Here is a 5,699-nt window from a genome sequence, read left to right as displayed (position 1 = left end):
CTCAGGACAACACTGAGGCTCCACCCTGTCAGTAAACGTCATTCAGATCCTGTTTATTTTTCTTAGATAAATAGAAATTATATATTTATTATATTATAATTCAGTTTCTGATTGTAGTCAGTCTGTAAAAACAACACCGTAGTAACATCATCTTCCCAAATTTAAATAATAATAATAATAATAATAATAATAATAATTTACATAGTACTTTTCACTTTGAGTCACTGTTTTACACAAAATAATTAAATTAAACAAAAACTATAAGGTTTATGTATAAGGATATCACAGTGAAGATAAGAGATGAAAGATATCAATAAAACATGATATTGGTCGCTGTAGTGAAATAAACCCCACAGGATGATGCAGGACATGAAGCAGCTCTGCCTTTAATCACCCTGAAGAGGTTTATTTCGCTGTAGTGACTGTCTCACTGTACACAGTCTTACTTATTACATAGCAACTTACTGAAGAAATCAATGATTTGACACAAAATATTGATTTAAAAATGATTTTATTGTTTCCACCAATGACGTCATCCAGAGCAATGGTCTGCTATTTCTGTATATTTGCCATATTTAACCAATCAGAATCAAGTATTCAAATGAGCCGTGTATTAATAAAAAATAGCAGCGTTAATAAAACCCTAAAGACGACCTGCTATGTAGCTGAGATGCAAAATGACGATGAGTCCGAGGCCTTAAACCCTAAAAATCTGTATAAACCTCATTTAAAGAAAAAACTTTCATTAAGGCTGTGTGTTTTTGTGGCCAAACCAAACCTGCCACATTTACAAGAGTTTCTTCTTCGTGCTCACATACACACTTTATTAAAGGGGAACTTTACCCCCAGCACTGAGCCAAACTCCGCCCACTGCATAGGTACAGTGGTGCTTGAAAGTTTGTGAACCCTTTAGAATTTTCTATATTTCTGCATAAATATGACCTAAAACAACATCAGATTTCCACACAAGTCCTAAAAGTAGATAAAGAGAACCCAGTTAAACAAATGAGACAAAAATATTATACTTGGTCATTTATTTATTGAGGAAAATGATCCAATATTACATATCTGTGAGTGGCAAAAGTATGTGAACCTCTAGGATTAGCAGTTAATTTGAAGGTGAAATTAGAGTCAGGTGTTTTCAATCAATGGGATGACAATCAGGTGTGAGTGGGCACCCTGTTTTATTTAAAGAACAGGGATCTATCAAAGTCTGATCTTCACAACACATGTTTGTGGAAGTGTATCATGGCACAAACAAAGGAGATTTATGAGGACCTCAGAAAAAGCGTTGTTGATGCTCATCAGGCTGGAAAAGGTTACAAAACCATCTCTAAAGAGTTTGGACTCCACCAATCCACAGTCAGACAGATTGTGTACAAATGGAGGAAATTCAAGACCATTGTTACCCTCCCCAGGAGTGGTCGACCAACAAAGATCACTCCAAGAGCAAGGCGTGTTATAGTCAGCGAGGTCACAAAGGACCCCAGGGTAACTTCTAAGCAACTGAAGGCCTCTCTCACATTGGCTAATGTTCATGATTCCACCATCAGGAGAACACTGAACAACAATGGTGTGCATGGCAGGGTCTCCAAAAGAACATTGCTGCTCGTCTGCAGTTTGCTAAAGATCACATGGACAAGCCAGAAGGCTATTGGAAAAATGTTTTGTGGACGGATGAGACCAAAATAGAACTTTTTGGTTTAAATGAGAAGCATTATGTTTGGAGAAAGGAAAACACTGCATTCCAGCATAAGAACCTTATCCCATCTGTGAGACATGGTGGTGGTAGTATCATGGTTTGGGCCTGTTTTGCTGCATCTGGGTCAGGACGGCTTGCCATCATTGATGGAACAATGAATTCTGAATTATACCAGCGAATTCTAAAGGAAAATGTCAGGACATCTGTCCATGAACTGAATCTCAAGAGAAGGTGGGTCATGCAGCAAGACAACAACCCTAAGCACACAAGTCGTTCTACCAAAGAATGGTTAATGGATATGTATCAAAATCAAATCAAGTTTATTTGTACAGCGCTTTTAACAATAAACATTGTCGCAAAGCAGCTTTACAGAATTTGAACGACTTAAAACATGAGCTAATTTTATCCCTAATCTATCCCCAATGAGCAAGCCTGTGGCGACGGTGGCAAGGAAAAACTCCCTCAGACGACATGAGGAAGAAACCTCGAGAGGAACCAGACTCAAAAGGGAACCCATCCTCATTTGGGCAACAACAGACAGCCTGACTATAATATTAACAGTTTTAACAGGTATAACCCTCAACTGTCCTCATGGGGCCGTCCTTCACAGGAGTGGGGCAATAAAACTCCGACCAGACACAGGGCACCAGGATGGATCAAGCAGGTCCGAGGGGCAGAAGAGGCCAGCATCTCAATCCCAGGATCAACATGTAACTCAGAGGGACAGATGGGGGGGGGGGGGGGGAAGAGAGAGAGAAAGAAAAACACGTTGTTAGGTACGCCCTAAAAATGACAAGTATTAAATCTGTGTGGTAGGCTCGCAGAGACGAGAGTCTTTACATCAGGCATAACACACAATGGCATGTTAATATGGTAAAATATATCATGACCTGCTCTGGCTGGATGCTTGATTGGGTGATGGGAGCACACTCCTCAGCAATGATGAGATGCAGATGGGACCCTTAGGGCTGGCCAAGACAATTCAGTTACATTTCACCGGGTCTGGGACATGCGACAGAAAGTCTGACGGCCGATTCCCTGCAGGCTACGATAGCCAGTCGAGGTCTCCACCGTCTCCACCAAAAGATTTCCTGTTGACTCCATGTAACTCAGAGGGACAGATTTGGGGTGGGGGGGGAGGGAAAGAAAACACAGGTGGTTAGGTATGCCCAATGTCACCTGAATAAGTAGGAACAGTATACATATTGCACCGAGTACAAGCAGGGACTCCGGCAACGAACTATGACAGCATAACTAAAAGGAGAGAGCCAGAAGGTAACACAGGCATGAGGGAGCCCCGGGACATAAAGCAGCCAGCCACTACACCGTCAACAAACTCGAGTGAGCAAGCGAGTGGGGACTGACAGCATCCATACATCCCAGTTTACCAAAACACTCTGTCTGAGGACCCTCCAGATCTACACCTTTACCTCATAAACACCATTAACAAAAGGCTTGACTAAACAGATATGTTTTCAGCCTAGACTTAAATGCTGAGACTGTGTCTGATTCCCGAACATTACTTGGAAGGCTGTTCCATAACTGTGGGGCTTTGTAAGAAAAGGCTCCGCCCCCTGATGTAGCCTTGACTATACGAGGTACCAGCAGATAGCCTGCACCTTTTGATCTAAGTAGGCGTGGTGGGTCATAGAGGAGCAGAAGTTCACTCAGGTACTGTGGTGCAAGACCATTTAGTGCTTTAAAGGTCAATAGTAGTATTTTATAATCAATACGAAATTTGATTGGGAGCCAATGCAGTGTGGATAAGACAGGCGTGATGTGGTCATATTTTCTAGTTCTAGTAAGGACTCTTGCTGCTGCATTTTGAACTAACTGGAGCTTGTTTATGCACTTATTGGAACATCCAGACAGTAAGGCATTACAATAATCCAACCTGGAGGTAACGAAAGCATGGACTAGTTTTTCTGCATCATGCAATGACATTAAATTTCTTATCTTTGCAATATTTCTGAGATGAAAGAAAGCTATCCGGGTGATATTATCAATGTGAGTTTCAAATGAAAGACTGGGGTCAATAATCACCCCGAGGTCTTTTACTGCTGCACGTGAAGAAACAGAAAGGCCATCCAGAGTCACTGTGTAATCAGAAAACTTACTTCTAGCTGTATGTGGTTCTAGCACAAGTACTTCAGTCTTGTCAGAGTTAAGCAGAAGGAAATTAATAAGCATCCAGTGTCTAATGTCCTTCACACATTCCTCAATTCTATTAAGCTGGTGTCTCTCATCAGGTTTTGCAGAGACATACAACTGTGTGTCATCAGCATAACAGTGGAAACTAATACAATGTTTACGAATAATATCGCCCAGAGGTAACATGTATAGAGAAAAAAGCAGTGGACCCAAGACAGAACCTTGTGGAACACCAAACTTTACCTCGGTATGTCTAGAAATATCACCATTTATATCAACATACTTATAACGATCAGTTAGATAAGACCTGAGCCAGGAGAGGGCCATTCCCTTAACTCCCACAACATTTTCTAGTCTATCCAGAAGAATGGAATGATCAATGGTATCAAATGCTGCACTAAGGTCAAGCAACACAAGTAGCGAGACACAGCCCTGATCAGACGCCAACAGTAGGTCGTTTACTACTTTAACCAGTGCTGTCTCTGTGCTATGATGAGGTCTAAATCCTGACTGATACACCTCATGGATGTTATTCCTATGTAAATATGAGCATAACTGCTGTGCCACAGCTTTTTCAAGGATCTTGGAGATAAAGGGGAGGTTTGATATTGGCCGATAATTGGACAGCTGACAGGGATCAAGGTCAGGTTTTTTAATCAGGGGTTTGATAACTGCTAGTTTAAAGGATTTGGGTACATAGCCAATCATAAGAGAAGAATTTATTATTTTTAGAAGCGGTTCAATTACTCCAGGTATTATCTGTTTGAATAGATGTGTCGGTAAGGGATCTAGTACGCAAGTTGAGGCTTTTGATGTAGAGATTAATGAAAGTAATTCAGTTTCTTTTAGGGGAGTAAAACATTCTAACTGATGATCTGATACAGTTATATTGTTAACTACAAGGTCACTTTCATTGTCTAACCTTAAATTAGTAGTTTGAATTTTTTGTCGGATATTCTCAATTTTGTCATTAAAAAAATTCATGAAGTCGTTGCTACTACATACTGCAGGTGTGCATGTGTTGATAGTGGACTTATTCCTGGTTAATTTTGCTACAGTATTAAATAGGAATCTAGGATTATTTTTGTTATCTTCTATTAGGGAGGAGAGATATGTTGATCTCGCAGCACTAAGAGCTTTTCTATACTTCAGGAAGCTCTCCTTCCAAGCTAATTTGAACATTACCAATTTTGTTTGACGCCATTTACGTTCCAATTTTCGGGTGGTCAATATGTAATATTGGATCATGCTCCTCAATAAATAAATCACGAAGTATAATATTTTTGTCTGGCGGCACGGTGGTGTAGTGGTTAGCGCTGTCGCCTCACAGCAAGAAGGTCCTGGGTTCGAGCCCCGGGGTCGGCGAGGGCCTTTCTGTGCGGAGTTTGCATGTTCTCCCCGTGTCCGCGTGGGTTTCCTCCGGGTGCTCCGGTTTCCCCCACAGTCCAAAGACATGCAGGTTAGGTTAACTGGTGACTTTAAATTGACCGTAGGTGTGAATGGTTGTCTGTGTCTATGTGTCAGCCCTGTGATGACCTGGCGACTTGTCCAGGGTGTACCCCGCCTTTCGCCCGTAGTCAGCTGGGATAGGCTCCAGCTTGCCTGCAACCCTGTAGAAGGATAAAGCGGCTAGAGATAATGAATGAATGAATATTTTTGTCTCATTTGTTTAACTGGGTTCTCTTTATCTACTTTTAGGACTTGTGTGAAAATCTGATGTTGTTTTAGGTCATATTTATGCAGAAATATAGAAAATTCTAAAGGGTTCACAAACTTTCAAGCACCACTGTACATACTAAAAAGTGAGAAAGAAGCTGAAAGGAGGAGGGGCTAACAGGGGAAGGGG

Source organism: Neoarius graeffei, chromosome 16, assembly GCF_027579695.1.
Source record: "Neoarius graeffei isolate fNeoGra1 chromosome 16, fNeoGra1.pri, whole genome shotgun sequence".
Lineage (NCBI taxonomy): Eukaryota > Metazoa > Chordata > Actinopteri > Siluriformes > Ariidae > Neoarius > Neoarius graeffei.
Note: the sequence above shows the minus strand (reverse complement) of the source record.